This window comes from Macrotis lagotis, chromosome 1 (genome assembly GCF_037893015.1).
Source record: "Macrotis lagotis isolate mMagLag1 chromosome 1, bilby.v1.9.chrom.fasta, whole genome shotgun sequence".
NCBI classification, from domain to species: domain Eukaryota; kingdom Metazoa; phylum Chordata; class Mammalia; order Peramelemorphia; family Peramelidae; genus Macrotis; species Macrotis lagotis.
This window is the reverse complement of record NC_133658.1, coordinates 168443964-168461835: the sequence shown is the minus strand read 5'-3', so window position 1 is coordinate 168461835 and position 17872 is coordinate 168443964. Positions and strand designations below refer to the sequence as shown.

The 17872-nt window shown below is 37.0% G+C and overlaps 1 protein-coding gene and 1 long non-coding RNA gene across 12 annotated transcripts in view; one reads left to right on the top strand and one right to left on the bottom strand.

The window, feature by feature from the left end:
- The window catches only part of LOC141504393 (uncharacterized), a 70074-nt gene extending 61499 nt beyond the window's left edge, over positions 1 to 8575 (bottom strand). For 2 of the 9 annotated variants that reach the window (XR_012473340.1, XR_012473341.1), the window contains exons 1-2: positions 6231 to 6585; positions 5154 to 5243 (exon numbers count right to left, since the gene is read on the bottom strand). This is a non-coding gene — a long non-coding RNA (uncharacterized LOC141504393). Of the gene's footprint in view, positions 1 to 5153; positions 5244 to 6230; positions 6586 to 8380 lie in introns of those variants that run through there. The other 7 variants (XR_012473343.1, XR_012473349.1, XR_012473344.1 and 4 more) reach the window with 6 other exon arrangements.
- The window catches only part of CFAP61 (cilia and flagella associated protein 61), a 351604-nt gene that overhangs the window by 298413 nt on the left and 35319 nt on the right, over positions 1 to 17872 (top strand). The window lies entirely within an intron of this gene.

Here is a 17872-nt window from a genome sequence, read left to right as displayed (position 1 = left end):
TTTTCCCTCCCTCCCTTCCTTACCCTCTCCCCTTGACGGAAAGCAATCTGATATAGGTTCTACATTTATAATTATGCTAAAAATAGATCCATATTGATCATATTGTGAGAGAAGAATCCAATCCAAATAAAAGAAAATATTAAAGAGAAAAATGGCATAATACATGAGACAGCTTTTAAAAATTGAAGATAATAAGCTTTGGTCTTTATTTAAACTCAACAGTTCCTTCTCTGAATATGGATAGTATTTTCCAATCACAGGTCTTTTAAAATTGTCTTTGATCATTGTACTGGTGAAATGAGCAAGTGTATCATGATTGATCATCTCTCCATGTTGTTGTTAGTGTGTACAATGTTCTTCTGGTTCTACTCATTTCACTCATCAGTTCATGCAAGTCTTTCCAGGCTTTTCTGAAACCTGTCCATCATGATTTCTTACAGAATAACAGCACTTCATCTCATTCAAATACCAGTTAGTTCAGCCATTCCCCAGTGGATGGGCAGTCCCTCAATTTCTAATTCTTTGCTACTAAAAAAAAAGGAGCTGCTGTGAATATTTTGGGGATTTTTACCCTTTTTTTCATGATCTCTTCAGGATACAGACCCAGTAGTGGTATTGATGGATCAAAGGATGGATCAGTTTTATTGGTCTTTGGGTATAATTCCAAATTGCTCTCCAGAAAGGTTAGATCAGTTCACAATTCCACCCACAATGCATCGGTGTCCCAGTTTTCCTACATCTTCTCTAACATCAATCATTTTCCTTTCCCATCACACTGGCCAATCTGAGAGGTGTGAGAACACAAAGTAATTTCAAGAGAGAGTATGTACCTTGTAGAATTTGGATCTAAATTGCAGAATAGAGCCTATTACTAAAATAGACCAAAAATCCAGAATATGTATATATATATATATATATATATAGAGAGAGAGAGAGAGAGAGAGAGAGATACATATAAACATATATGAAAATAGTTAATTACAAATAAACATCTATTATTATTCATTTATAAGATTACGTTAATGAAATAGACAAAATTCTGGGCTTGAAACAGGAAGATCTGTGTTACCCTAGGAAAGTCATTTAACCTTTATGCATCTCAGGCAGTTCCCTAGGATTTATCTATTAAATCACAGTAAGAGTGAAGATTTCTGGTGATTGTAGGAGTTTCAGCACTCAAGTTCCTAGTGATCTAATGAAAGGGCTAAGTTATTCTTCATTAAACTAATCCTTTAGAATTATTTTAAAAAATAGTGGTGGCACCTTGTTCTATTGAACACTTTCTTCTCCTTCTACTACCTTTTCTCCTTTTGGAATACTGCTCTCTTCTAACTCTTCTCCTACCTCTCTGAATACTCATTCTCAATCTCCTTTGATAATGATGGAGACTAATGATGTTAATAGAATTAAGAAACTTTATTGAATTTTTTTTGACAAGGCAATGGGGTTAAATGACTTGCTCAAGGTCACTTAGCTAGGCAATTATTAAGTATCTGAAGCCAAATTTGAACTCAGGTCCTCCTGACTCCAGGGCTGGTGCTCTATCCACTTTGCCATCTAGTAACCCAGGAACTTTCAAGAAGATAACATACCATGGTACAACTTTTAAAATTAATAAGAATCGAAGTCTTAGAAAAGTCCAACCATTCTGACAAATATCAGCAGATTCACAGTATTAGACCTTAAACTATATCATAGTTTAAGATCTCAGTTGAACAATAAGATAAACCAGATTGCATAAAATTAAGAGACTGAGAGAAAAATAAATAGAGGTACCTAGTATGGATGACAGTAAAGAGTTTAAAAATGAAAGAGAAGAGATAGCTAATAGGAATGTGTAGGCAAAAAAGAGTGGGCAACAAAGAACCAATGGATAGGAGAGATTGAAAATTAGAGAAGACAGCTGGAGATGATGGAGAGGTCAATCAGCCAGGAAAAACAGTATAGAATGAAATCATTTGTGCTTGTAGAGGGATTTTCTTTGGCAAGGACAAGAGAGAACCTTCTTGTGACACAAGATGAAAAAAAGAGAGTGGCATCTGAGTGATGTGAAATGAGAGAGAAAGAGAATGGCCTTAATAGTGAAATATGAGGCAAAGTTCTTAGTTGAGAGGGTGAAGGGAAGAGGAACCATGGGAAATTTAAGGAAGAATACAAAGATTAGGAAAAGCTGCTATTTTTAGTTTAGGCATGAATAAAAGAATTGTTTTGTTACTGTGAGGGTTTTGTCACTATTGTAGTAACATAAATTTGTGATGGATTCAACATAATTTCATGATTTTTATAGCTTTATTCAATTATATTTGAGTAAGAGTAAAAGCAATAGAGGATGGGAGTAATCAAAGACTGAGAATTGGTAAGATAAAACAGGATAGGGAAGTAAGGGACTCAAGAGAAGAGGACAATGTAAGATTAAACTGATTTACCAAGAGGTCAGGATGGGGAAGGGAAAAGTGTGTAGCCAGTTCAGGGATAATGACCTGAGAAAGATCTAAGGGGAGAAGGATTGGCAGACAAAGTTAAGATTAAGAATAGCATTTGGAGACACAGTGCACAGGGAAATATGGAATTATAAATAATTAAGATGAAATAAAGGAATTTCAGAGTTCATGAATATGGAAGTGGCATGCTTGTAGGAATTGACAAGATCAAGAGAATGACCTCTTTTTTAACTGGGGTGGGATAGTAGATCATGAGAAATGAGTAAATTGAGGATCTAGGATGTTAAAATATGTGGATACATATGTTGAAGCTCCCTAGTATTGGGACAATTAAGGAGGAAAGAAAGGTTGTGAATCTGGCACTGATCTCATTGAAGAAGCAAGAAAAGTCTCCTGGCAATTGGAAGATTACAGTTACCAGCATCTTGATTGGGGTAATACAAAGGATTAAATTAATTCCAAAGGAGAAGTTACTGAGTGAATGATGGTCAAAGAAGAACAGCTTGAAAAAAATCTACTAGGGAGTAAGGAATATTCCTGTTTCCCCATCACGTCTGGTGAATTGGAGTGGTAAGGAAAGTTCAACCTCTACAGGAAAGCGTGATTATGGAATCTGTATCAAGAGAAAGCTAGGTCATTGAGTTTAAGAAGACAGAAGGAACAAGAAAAGAATGCTCTAAGATGAAAGTAAGCTACGAAACAGTCATTGCAAACAGCAAAATAGACGTGGGTAGTTTTAGGTTGAGATCTTGGGGAGATGGAATTGCACTGAGGGGATGATAATAATAAGGGTATGGTCAGTGAGAGATGAAGATCAGAATTTGTATAATGACAGATGGGTTTCAGAATCACTAGATTGGAAAGAGTATGATGCTGAGGATTGAGATGAAGTAGACTATCATTGACCCTTGGACTTTAGCCCTGGAATGGTATAGTCCAGCAGATCAGGGAGTAGTGAAAGGGACTGAGGTAAAAGCAAATTTGTGTTGTGGGAGGAAACCTGGAGCATGGTAAAATGACGGGCATCATGGTAGAATGGTTGATGAAGGGAAACTACCTAAGCAAGGAAATCTTGTTTACTTATTGGAAGCCTGGAGGTTAAATGGATAAAAAAATTATTGGGATAGACAGATTCAAGGAGTAATTATTTAATGGTTCATTAACATGGCATGTTGTCTCCAGTAGATCTATGCTTGGCCCTGTGCTAATATTTTTATCAATGACTTGAATAAAGACAGAGGGTATATCTATCAAGTTTTCAGTTGATAACAAAATTAAGGAATAGCTAAGACAGAGGATGATAATATCCAAAAGAACCCTGCCAAGTTAGAGCATTGAGTTGAATCTAATAAATTGAAATTCAGATGGGATACACTTTGGTAGAAAAATTCAATTTTACAAATATAAGATGGAAGAAACATATATTGAAAAGTTCTGAAAAATTCTGGAGATTTCAGTAGGTTACAAATCCAATATGTGGCTTAGCAATGAGAACAGTCTTTGTCATTAAAAAAAACAGCACAGCTTCCAAAATTAGAGTTGATAATGCCAATCTACTCTTCTCTCATCCCATCCCATTTCGAATATTATGTTCATTTCTGGGTAACATAGTTTAATTAGCACAGAGATAAACTGGCAAGTGCCCTAACAAAGGTAACAAGGATAGTGATGGTCCTTAATTCTATAGTATGTGAGGATCAATTGAAGAAAATGGGCATGTTTAATCTGGAGGAAAAACTCAAAGGGAGGATGGTGGCTGTCTTCAAGTATCTGAAGGATTGTCAGGTTAGTCTACTCTGCACTGTTCTGGATCTATTTATGATTACTGCTTTCTCTTCTTAATGTTCATGAACTATCCCTTTCATAATTTTTTGATTTTTTTTTCCTCTAGGAATTAGAGTCAATGTCACTGTCCTATAGTTAGTGAAATCCATTCTCTCCCCTTCTTGGAAAATTGGGACATTTGCCTATCTCCAATCCTACAGTACCTTTTCTAATTTCCATGGTCCTTCAAAGGTCACCAACAGTGGCTTTATAATCAGATTTTTTCCCCCATTCCTCAGCATGGGATTTGTCTAGGTCTGATGACTTGAACTTATCAAAGGCAACAAGACATACCTATCTCTTAGCCTGGCTTTAATCTTTCTTGGAAATTTAGGTTCTGCTTTTCTAGTCCAATGATTATTTTCTTTGGGTGAAAAACAGAAACTAAGAATTAGGCAATGCTATATTCTCCATGTCAACATCCCAATCAAACCAAGAATGATCCTTTCTCATCTTTAGTCTTTTTTACTTCAACATTGCTTTTTAAAAGTTCAAAATCCTTTTTATTGCCTTTCCTCAATAATATTGTTTGAGCTTTAGTCTTCCTACATTATTCTTAAATATCAGGGCTATGATTTTTGCTTTCATTTTCTCTATTTTACAATTTAAATTGGCTGATATGTTCTCTGTATTTTCTGGTACTTACCAGTCTTTTTTTTTTTTTAACTCATTGAAATTGTTTATTTTTGTGTCTTTAGACTTTCATCCTTGAAAATTTCCCAGTACTCCTGTGCCCTTTCTAGGCCCATGGGATCCTACCTACCATTTCTCTGAACTTTTTAAAAATCTCTATTTCCAAAATCTTAATGTACACCATTAGAATATGCTTTCCTTTCTTATTTTTCTAAGACAAATTCTAAAAAGCAGTAAAGTTTCATTCTTCCCCACCTCATTGCCATCAATTTTTCCACCATTTCTACTTCAACAACCAATTCCTACTTGTTGGTGACAGGTACAGAATAAACAGTTCACCTCTTCCTGTTGAAAGATCAAATCATTTAGTTGATTTAAGAAATTATCAGGCTATTTTTTGTGTTTCTTGTAATATTTTTTTAAGTTCTAACAGATGTTGAGATAACTAAAGTTCCATAGCTAGTTACTCTTAATCATTCCCCTGGCAATAAGGACTATAGGTATTTGCAAAAATGGTCTTTGTTTTTATTTCTCTGTGGCTGATAGAAAGGAGAAAAGGCAGGTTTTTGTGGATTAAAAAAAATAGAATTAAAATTGAAAAGGGAAAAATGTACAAAATCTACATTACGTTTTTTGTTTTTCTGCAAGGAAAATGGAGTTAAGTGGCTTGCCCAAGGCCACACAGCTAGGTAATTATTAAGTGTCTGAGGCCAAATTTGAACTCAGGTACTCCTGACTCCAGGGCTGATGCTCTATCTACTGCCCCACCTAGCTGCCCCTTACATTACTTTTTAAAAATAAATACTTTATCATACTCCTAGCAGTCTTTTAATCTGTATGCCAAATTTCTGCCCAGTGACTTGTAGGGATACTCTGATGACAGTATTGTTTCTTCTCCTGTCACTGGCACCACAGTTTTTCCCCCAGTCATCTAGATTCACATTCTGGCTTCCTTTTTTTTTTCTCTTCCTTGTCCCCTATTTCCAATAAAACTGACAGTTCTTGTTCCTATCACCACATTTCTCACATCCAGCTCCTATCCCTATTCAGACCAAGACTGTTGCAACAGCCTCCCTATTCATGTTCCCTACTTTCTCTTCAATCCATCTGACAAACTACCAAAATGCTATTTCTAAAATACAGATCTCTCCATAAAATACAGACCCCACATAACTATACCTCCTGTTCAGATGACCCCCCCAAATGTGGGTAAAATAAAATATAATCTCCTTCGCATGGCATTGAAAGCTTTCTATTAAAGGTCACTACCAACTTTTCTGGTCTTTGTATTTCATAGTACTCCTTCATTCACCAGGTTCCAGGTAAACTGACCTGTTTTCAGTATATGCGGTTCATCTGCCAACTCCATATCTTTATTTAAAAAAAAATGTTTCAAAGGAAGGAAGGAAGGAAGGAAGGAGGAAAGGATAGGTGAGGGCGAAGGGCCGGCGGCGGGCAGGACAGTCGGACTCTCCGGGGCTGCCCAGCGGCTGGGCTTTGTCCCGGCCCGGCCGGCGCGGGGAGCCCCCTCCCGAGGGGCTGACGCTGATCGCGGCCGCTCCCGCCCCAGTTAAAGACGCAGCCCCGCGGGAGAGGCGGGCAGAGCTGGAGCAGTAGCGCCGGGGGAGGAGGAGGATGCCCCGCGCTGGGCTCTGAAGGATGGAGGGGGTTCTATCCAAGTGGACCAATTATCTCACAGGTTGGCAACCTCGCTGGTTTGTTTTAGATAATGGGATATTATCCTATTATGAGTCACAGGATGATGTGTGCAGAGGGAGCAAAGGGAGCATGAAGATGGCCGTTTGTGAAATTAAAGTCCACCCCACAGACAATACAAGAATGGAATTACTGGTTTCAGGGGAGCAACGTTTCTACTTGAAAGCTGTGAATGCCGCCGAAAGGCAGAGGTGGTTAGATGCTCTGTGCAGTGCCAAAGCTTACTTGACTGCGACAAGAGCAAAAGGGGGAAAAGAAATACGTGAAACCAACGAATATCAGGAAATCAAAATGGCTGAACTTGGCCTCTACTGTGACCTCTTCAGGCAGCAAGTTCAAACCATAGAAAACTTTGTCCATGGTAATGACACTCATTCATTCCAGGGTGGAGAGATGAATGAAGCTTCATCTCTGCTTAGCACCACGTGCAGAGTATTCCTCACCACCCTCCATGAATATGTGAAGATGGCACACATTCAGCATCAACCAGAGGTGTCTCACTTGCCTCACCCGGGACCTTTTTTTTTCTCTGAATCCCCTTCACCTGACTCTTACAGCTCAGAGAGTAGTCTCACCCTAAAAAAATCAGAGCCTTCATTTCACTGAAACTTGAAAAGGAACAAAAGCACTTCTCAGATACAGACTACAATGCTATTCCCCTGAAGACCTACCTAGATTTGTAGACCAGTAAAACCATTCCAAAAACAGATCTGAATTGGAATTCTTGTCCTGAGGAAACTGAAGTCCAACTTTCTCTTAAGTATTACTATACAAAAATTGCTATAATTATATTGTCGTTATAGGGAATGGTTTGTTTTCCCCTTTACTCAGAAGGATTTCTCTGTACTTTACAAAATAATGTTAAAAAAAATCCAACAATTACAAAAAACCTTTGAAGTATATTTTATCTTTTATAGTTTATTTGAAAGAGTATTTTTCATAATGTGAATGTGTATGTGTATGTCTTTGAACCAATGATGATTTAACATTTAGGTATTTTCATGAAAATGTTTTAAATTTTTTTTAAGTGTGAAAAGACTGAGGGCACTGTCAGTTTTTATTGTTGCTTATAAACATGGAGCATTTTGCAGAGTTTTCATTCTGACAGAGGTGTGAAATAAATGATTGTGCCATGGACTAACTGGTCACTTACCCCAGTTAAAAATGTGTTACCACACCAGTGGATAGTCATCACATTGTCTTCCTTGAAGGAAAAAAAAAGAAAAAACTAATATCTTAACATAACTTTAATCCAAGTGATGTGACATATCAGGTATTTTTAAAAATAAAATCAATCTGTGTCCTACAGATATGGGTATGGCACTGTTGAATTGCTAATACCAATTTAATTTTTATTTATTTATTACTTTTTTCTGTATCAGAAAGAGGATAGCATTCTGATTTTGACCAAATTTAAGATATACATTTATTATTTGCATTATACTAGAAAAAGAGGTTATTGTTGCAGTGAATTTGCTCATTTTAAAGCAGAGAAATAATTTCTTTGCTTATATGGAAAAACAATTAACATTCCTTTTCTTAATAATTTTTGAGTTCCAAATTCCCTTCCTCCTCTCCCCCTATCTTATACTTTAATATATAATACATGTGCAGTCATATAAAACCTTTTCATATTAGCCATGTTGAAAAAGAGAACACACAGACCGAGAGAGAGAGAGAGAGAGAGAGAGAGAGAGAGAGAGAGAGAGAGAAAGAAAAGAAAAAGAAAGGAAAACAAATAGGCTATGGTCTTCATTCAGACTCACTGGTTCTTTTTTTTTCTGGAGGTGGATAGAATTTTTCTTCATAAATCCTTTTGTATCATCTTGTGTGATTGTATTGCTGAGAATAGCTAAGTCATTCACGGTTGATCATCATACACTATTGTGTTAATGGTATACAATGATCCCCTAGCTCTGCTCACTTCATTTTGCATCAATTCATATGTCTTCCTAGTTTTTTTTCTGACACTATCTTGCTCATTTCTTACAGCACAATAGTATTCCATCACAATCATACACAACAACTTGTTCAACTATTCCCCAATTGATGAGCACCCATTCAATTTACAATTCTTTCTTTACCACCACAAAAAAATTACTATAAACATTTTAGTACATAAGGACCTTTTTCCTTTTTTCTTTTTCTTTGATTTCTTTGTGACACAGACCTACTAGTAGTATTGTTGGATTTGCATAGTTTGATATAGTCCTTTGGGCATAGTTCCAAATAGCTCTCCAAGTTTGTTAGATCAATTCACAACTCCACCAAAAATGCATTAGTGTAGGGGCAGCTAGATGGCACAGTGAATATAGCACTGGCTCTGGAGTCAGGAGTACTTGAGTTCAAATCCGACCTCAGACACTTAATAATTACCTAGCTGTGTGGCCTTAGGGAAGCCACTTAACCCCATTGCCTTGCAAAAACCTAAAACATAAAATAAAAATGCATTAGTGTTTCCATTTTTCCACATCTCCTTCAACATTTATAATTTCATTTTTAGATATGTTAGCTAATCTAATAAGTATGAGTTATCACACAAGTTTTAATTTTCAAATCTTTAATCAATTGTGATTTAGAATATTTTTCTAAATATTTAGAATTTTCTAAGTCCTAACTTACTCTTCTTCATTTTCCTATTTCAGTTGTGGGCAACACAATTCTTCCGGTCACTTCTAAATCCTCCTCCTCCTTTACCCAGGAGGAAGTATGACTAAAAATAGCTTTGATTTCTTCTTTTGAAAAATTACCTGTTCATATCCTTTGACCACTTATCAATTTGGAAATGATTTTTATTCTTATAAATTTGAATCATTTCTCCATGTATTTGAGAAATGAGATCTTTATTTTCCCCAGTTTCTTGCTTTCTCCTAATCTTGACAGTGTTGGTTTTATTAGAACAAATCTTTTTAACTCAATATAATCAAAATTATCTGTTTTTACATCCTGTAATGCTCTGTTTCATTTGGTAATTAAAGAACAGGTAAGGTATTGCATGCTCCCTCAATTTGCTTATTTTAAAATCACATACCCATTTTGACCTTAGCTTAGTATGCAGTGTGAGTTACTAGTCTATACTTAGTATCTTCCAAACTGCTTTCAGTTTCCTCAGCAATTTTGGTCAAAACAGTGAATACTTTTTGGCCTCCATACCCTTATGAAAAGCATTCCTCAAGTTTTCAGTACTCCCAAAATGATCCAGATTGAAGTTCATTCTTCTGATTTGAGTTTTGCAAGTTCCTGACCCAAGTTTGGATCTGAGCAAAACTTTTGTCATCTTGTCCCTCATTACAGGTTTCTATAGATTGCTGCTGACTTATCCACTATAAGCTGCAAAGAGACTCTTATGGTTTAGAACAACTGAGCTGCTAGCTCCCTTTTAGTTAGGGATTCCTGGTCTGGTTATTCCACTGGAAACTTAAGCCTGGGTTTGAGACTAGAACTAAACATCTGGGATCAAGACTGTATTGCTTCCTTCTGAATTTATGTCATGCTTAATGTACAGCTAGGTCCTCTCCACCAACCTCTTGAAAAAGATACCCTCCTCAGTTCACTCTAGATTTGTGACTTGGAACTATAAAGTAAAAGAGCTATCAGATGGCACCTGTTCATACACCCTGCAGTAGTTAGGGATCACCTGTGACCTCCTCTCCAAGGTTTCTTGTTCTAGCGCCCAAACTTTTAGACCTTGAGCATTTGAATGCTCCGCACAAGGCCTCAACTTGAAGGAGACAGACCTCTCTTTCTGTCTCCCCAAACTGACCTGGTTTGGAAAAAAATGACTCACTGTGATTTCTTTTTCTAGTATTTCCCAATCATGATTTTGGTCTGGTACACTTTCTAAATCACAAGGAATATGCAGTCTGCAGGAAATCATTTAGCCTGGTAACCATAGGCAGGTTTTGAAATTAATAAATCTAGGAGGTTTTTAGGGTTGAATTATATGTTTGATCAAATACAGCAGGCTAATTTTAAATTGTTAATTTTATGTGGCCTGAAAATGATATTATAGATATCCAAATGACCCTTGACAGATAAAAGGTCCCCCACCCCTGCTCTAGATTTCTGTGGAGGAAGTATGATTTATGGTGGGAAAGTTAAGTTATACTTCTTCTATTCTATTATCCTTAGAGTTTTCATTTCCAATATTCCTTCATCTAGGAACAAGAAAGAAGAAACAAAATAAGAAAGAAGAAACAGCAAAATATGCACTCATAGGTTTCATAGTAGTGGCATGGTTGGAGAAATAAAGGCCAAAGTCCTCTCGTCATACCTGGTCACTTAATAGACTTTTATTCTCCTCACCAGAAGCAAGGGGACATGCTGGCTCCCTTCTCAGATTCTATAAATTCAATTATCAGCTCTGCATATATGGCTCTTACATCTATATTTCCAGTCCTGGGTTATTTCCTGACTTGAAGTCAACAACTACACACTGGGCATTGGGGGCAGCTAGGTGGTGCAGTGGATAGAACACCAGCCCTGGAGTCAGGAATACCTGAGTTCAAATCGGGCCTGAGACACTTAATAATTACTTAGCTATGTGGCCTTGGGCAAGCCACTTAAGCACATTACCTTGCAAGGGAAAAAAAAAAAGAAAAGAGAGCACATTGTCTTTTCTCCTAACTTACTCTTCTTCATCTTCCTATTTCTGCTGTGGGCAATACAATTCTTTCAGTCACTTCCAAATCTTCTTCCTCCTTTACCCAACATGTGCAAACAGTAACAGTGTTGCATATTCTACTTCTTCCATTCATATGGCCATTACTATAACTCGGGTTTTTCACCTCACATTTAAATTATTACAATAGCCTTCTAATTAATACCTTTGTCTGAAATCTCTCCTCTTTCCAACACATCCTCTACATAGACCTCAAAGTGATATGTGTGTATTCATATAATGCACAAGTCTAATTCAGTTGCTCTTCTGTTCAGTAAACTATGATGACTCTGTAGGTTATAAGATAAAACAAAACTCTTCTATTTGGCATTTAAATCCCTTCACAATCTGAACACAATCTACTTTTCCAGGTTTATTATACAATACTGTCATAATACATTCATAAAATTCCTCACACATGATATACCCACTTCATTCCACATGTCTGCACAAGCTATCCTCCATGCCTAGAATGTACTTCTTTTTCACTTGGAGCAGCTAGGTGGTGCAGTGGATAGAGCTCTTCTTGATCTGGAGTCAGGAAGACCTGAGTTCATATCTGGCCTTTGACATTTACTGCATAATCATGGATAAATGCTTGCCTAAACTTCCTCACCTGTAATAAGAGAACCTGTTTCCCAAGGTTGCAATGCAGATCAAATGAGAGAATTATAAAGTACTTAGAATAGTGCTGGCACATGGTGAGTTCTACTAAAATGTTAGTTATTATTATTATTATTATTATTATTATTATTATTATTACATAATAGGTATAGGGTATGTTCAAGGAAGAATAGCACCTCGATGTGGAGGCTGCTGAGCTCTCTTCAGGGCTGCTTTCCACCTTTGATGTCCACCTGAGTCACCCAACTCTCACTTGTGACTCCAAGAAATTGTAGAATGCACAACAGCCACACCTAGGTATACCATTTTGGCAAGTGGGCTAAACCAGGTTGAAAATAACCGAGAGAGTCTCAAACTCATCACTCACAACCATTCCTCAAAGTCCTGTGGTGACAGACAAGTGATGAAGCAGTGAAGCAGCAGGTGCGGATACACTGGGCCCTGTGATCACAAGCCTGCACACAGTTGGCCCAGACCATTGAAAGCAGCAGTGGGATTCAGCAGCTCCCTAAGGATTGCACTGCTCACCTCCTGATGTGAGGAAGGGGCTAGAAAAGGTGCCCTAAAAACTGTCTGTTTACCCAACTCTGGCCTGATTATTGTGGCAAAAACGTTAAAGATTCCACCAATCATTGCTGCACAGAACGTGCACCCACTTATAGACAACACAAGATCCACTAGACCTGAAAGGATGAACAGCTCTTGTTGCTTTATTCCAAGCATTAAAATTATAGATTGCTTAAAAGTAGGGTGTAGACTCAATGCTTATATATTACTATACAAACCATTCCAAACCTTGGAAGTAGTTGATATTTTTAAACCTTTTGTACCAATATTGTTTACTGAATTTAGAGTATGTCAGTTTTAGGCACAGCATCTGTGTAGCATCAGTTCCAGTAATAGTAATAATTGAATCCTTTTGGTTCTGAGCCCCTGAAATGCAAATGTAGTACCTGATAATTAGGTGTTTAATCATTGCTAAGTGAGGAGGAGGGAAGGAGGAAGAAGTATTTCCTGAGGCAAATCCTTCTGTGCAAAAGTAGCAAATGTGTTATATTCATTTGGGAAAGGAAGTGGCAAGAGGAAATAGGCTGAAAGAAAAGGTAAATGTGAATCTCAGGCAAGTGCTCCTCTAGAGGGATTGAGTTCACACACTTCATTTGATCTATTCTTTATGTGTTTGTACCCATTCACATTTACTATATAAGGACTGACCAGTTCCTGAACATTTAGTAGCTGATGTGCTGCACTAGAAAGTCTACTGCACTTTCAGTATCTTCACTTGAAATCATTCCAAGTCACAAGCTATGTTTGTTTTGGTTTTACTATTTAAGACAAAAATCTAGATTCCTTTTCTTATCCTCATTATGCAACCTGGAGGTAACTTGCTTCATTAGGAGACTTTCCCTAGTCAATAATTCTGACTAGTCTTACAGCCCAAGGCTGACATGACCAGGGACATTTTTGGAACCTAATGTCTGAGGGAATACTGAGATAACACAGGACAGGATCTTCCCAGTCTTAATTTCCATGAGGTAAATGGGACTTTGCCCCAGGGTGTGAACATCTAAAAGGGAAAGTATGTATCTCTCAATTGTGACTATTGTCCTGTCACCAGCCAGTGCCTCAATTTAGCTGCTGCTGTTGCCGTCCAGTCCATCCTTTGTTGTTAAAGAGGACCTATGACATCATGGGGTGATAGCCTGACTTAGAGAGGAAATGGATTTCAGAGAGGCATTGTTGCATAAGGTCATTAGCCTCACTCTCTCCTCCAGAGTCATCAAAATCCAGGAGCAGGACAAAAGTCAAGATAACTGATCATGGCCCAGGATGCTGTGGATGACCTTGGCCTTTCTAAATTAAGGTCTTTCCCAGGCCTTTGTCTACTCCCAGAGCACTATCTTGTCCACAGGGTCCTTACTCTTTAACACTCTTCTTAAGGAGTCTTCCCTTGCTAGTAACCACTCTGGGTATAAGAGCTCCCAGCATGATTACTTGTACTACCTTCCATGCTCTAGCAATGACCCCTCATCACTGTCATTTTTGCCAAATCTTAAGTGAAAAATTGCTAGTTACAGCTACTTTTCCATTATTATTCAAATTCTCCCACAAAGATTTTGCCTGTCAATATTACAGATTTAGTCTACAAAGTTGCAGAGTTGAGCTGGACTACTGCATCCTTTGTCCTGGACAGCATGATTTTTTAATACCACCTTAGATGCCCACTACCTTCTTCTTTGCTTCCTCGCAATCATGTCATATCATCTGAATAGGACCAGATTTTCATTTGTCATTACAAAATACTGTCTTATAGATTCTTTTCAAGTAGGTGTCCATACTTTAGAATAGCTTGGGACTCAAAATATATAGCAATAAGAATAACCTCCTTCAACAAGACTCTGATCATAAATAAGCAGTAAGTCATAATACAGAAAGTGCTATGCTTATCAAAGGTGTTCGCCAGACTGGTAGAAGAGATCTAGCACACCATATAGGTTGCAAAAATGTTCCCTGGGAACACTGAGGATCCCCAGTTGCTCTTGTTTCTGGAGGATATTTTTACTGACTAGATCAAGTCCTGGAAGAAACCTCTTCAAAGAAATCTGTAATCACTCTCAAGAGTCTGGCCTACCTATTCATTCAGGAAAGAACAAATGGCTGAAGGAATTCTCTTGCCTGATACAGAATGCATTTAGATAGGCAACCTAGAGCTTGTTTACCAGTCTTTTTATCTATGATAGATAGTTGAAAAATGAGTGAGAACCAGAGTTGAATAAGAGGAGGGGGAGAGACTGGATTGTCTTCAAAGCTCTTTTTGATACCAAGCTTCCCATTAAAACAAAAACATCTTTTGAATACAAACATACTGTGTGTTTGTGTGACAGCGAATTATGGATTATATTAGCCTCTAAAAAGCTCATATCATAGATGGCAATGGAAGGGTAGAGAGTGGCTGTGATTGCTCTGCAATATGTATCCAAGGAGGAATTTAGAAGAGTAGGAAATACCATCAAGGAATTGTGTGATAGAAAGATAAGATTGGTTGATCACTTGGGGAGGAAGACGTAAGGCAGAGAGCTCCATTAATATGCTCTGGATTTCAGCAATAATCAAGAAAGAGCACTGGAACATTGAATGGACTTCTATGGTGAACTCACAAAAGAACATGAACAAGAGCACATATACATACATACTATATATATATATATATATATATATATATATATATATATATATATATATATATATATATATAGTATGTATTGTTACAATCTGCATAAATGAAGGGAACTTCCAATTTGATCAAATCACAGATCCAGTCGAGTAACTTAAGTATGATCTAGAGCTTTCCAAAAGTAGAATGAGGTAATGGGTTGCCTTCCCCTGGAGTTCTTCAAATGTGGTGTCTCCCCTGGGAAGCAGTGAAGTTAAAAGAACCATCAGTCAATTGGTCAGCAAGCATCTTTAAGATGAAAAAGTTGGGTAGTCTCCAAGGCTCCCTCCAGTTCAAAATCTACAATCCTCTGAAGCAGAAACTAAATGACCATTTGTTGGGGATGGATTAAACATTCCTTTCTGGACTAAATGACCTCTGAAGTTCTAGAATCAGGTTGATTTTATCATTGCCTTAGGAAACAGTTCAACAAATCAGACTGTTAATACCTGGTGAGCCAAACTTAAAATATTTAAACTAAAGTTAATTTTTTTCTTTTCTTAATCTTTATTAAATAATCAAAGTTACACACAAGTAGTTTAAGTATAGTCCTGAAGACAAAGAGACGGGAAGACTAGATATCTTCTGTCAAATCTATGATACCATGACTTGTAGACCTAAAGAGAAAGTTCACAGGATACAATTATCCCTTTCTAAATAATAATGAAATCATCCAAGCTATCTCTCAGCACTAATTCCTTGTGGCAGGTGGAGAGATCATAGAATAGCGGTAAACAGAATCACAATGAAAAACAGTCACTATTGAGCTCTAGATGGGAGGTAGAGGAGAAATGAGGAAGGAAAGAAGGCAGTAAAACAAAAAAAAAGATAAAGAAGGAGAGAAGTGAGGGTATTTTCAGAACTGGAGGAAAAATTCCTATATTTTATGCCACTAATTTTGGGAGGTCCTCTATACTCCCAGAATAATACTATTGTTATTTTTCCTACTAAGTAGCCTAAGTAGTGTTGACCTCAGGAAGTGGAAGCATGAGCAGGATCACTCCCCACCATATTGCCTTAGCTAGGTGCCACAATGGATAGAATACTGGGCCTAGAGTCTGCCTCAGATACTTACTAGTTATGTGGCTCTAGGCAAGTCATTTAACCTCTCTGGACCTCAGTTTCTTCATCCGAAAGGAATTTGGACTTGATGGCCTAAAAGTTCCCTTGCAGCATTCAGCATCATAAACAAAGACTGTTTTGCTGTTTCTAGTAATCTTTAATGCCTAATGTTTTTATCTCTTTGTGTCATCTGACACGTGAGCCTCCTACTATATGTGAGGCTCTTCCTATATGTGTACTATACCAGTCTAGTTATTATTCATCTCATATGGGAAAGGATATTTAGATTTAGTTTGATTTTTGTAAGTGAAAGTAGCATCCTATATTCATCAGGGACAATATCAAAAGAGCCTCTACTACATTTCTTTGCTTTTAAAAGAAATTTTATGGCCCTTTATTATTTACCAGACCTGGTAATGTTTTATGTTTAGGAGCAACAAACCCAAATGCCACCTAAGTTATCATAGTAAGAACCTATCAGTGATAAAAAATTTTAAAATAGAGCATAATTTAAAAAAGAGAAAAAAGCATAATTTTTAAGTCACAGAATACTTCCTCAATCTAAACAGTGGATCCAACTGCCTCAGCACCATTGGACACACTTGAAATTTGTGCAATGGGCTTGAAAGGCAGAATTGAGTCCAGAGTTGTCACACCGAGATCTCAAAGAGTCACTGCATTAATAATCGATAATTTGATCATTAAGAACAAATTCAAGACAAGTAGGAAAATGTGCACCATGCTGTAAATTTGTTAGAATGTTGATGAGAGGCCTTAGTTCCACTGTTGCTAGAATGATTAGTTTCCAGGTTTTAGCAACCTAATCAGATCACCAGCAGTAATATGCTGCAGGTTTTCTACATGTAATAATTGAGCCAAACTAGAACTCATTCTTAAGGCTGAAGTGGGCATCTGAACATCAGGAAACTTTCAGCTTCCCAAAAGAATCCTCTTCATTCTTACATAAAGTGGATAAAGCAATAATGGATGTTATCTGAAGGATATAAACCCCCAAATATAAATACTCAGATAAGAGAGTCAAAGGTTGATAGATTCATTAACTATCATGGCCAAATCTCTGATTTTCTAATTATCTATTCAATGGAAGATATAACCTAGGGCTTAAATAATTTAACAAGTCTTACATTATACCCTTTCTCCACATTAGTATTAAATATCTAAGCATGAAGATATTAGAAACAACTGAGCATATATATTATTCTTTTAATAAGGTTTTTAATATTAAAGGTTGAACTCAATTATCTCTAATTTTCCTTAAATAAAAAGTAAAACAGGTTACTTAATATTAGTCCTAGTCAGTTGATACTGCAAGTTCCAAAACACAGATGAAAAGGTTTATAAATTCATTTAACCCACACACACACAACACAGACCTGTTCAAGTTTATATAACTTTTGACTTTACAGTTCTGATAATAATTTAGTGTATTCATGACATTGTATGGGATCATAAGATAATACCTTGCAGATAATTTAAGGCAATGTTTTCCAGTAGTAAATTAGTGTAGAGTGTGGATATCTTTTTTTTTCACATGTACTTAAAGATTTTATTTATTTTGAGTTTTACAATTTTTCCCCTAATCTTACTTCCCTCCCCCCACCCCCCACAGAAGGCAATTTGCCAGTCTTTACATTGTTTCCATGGTATACACTGATCTAAACTGAATGTGATGAGAGA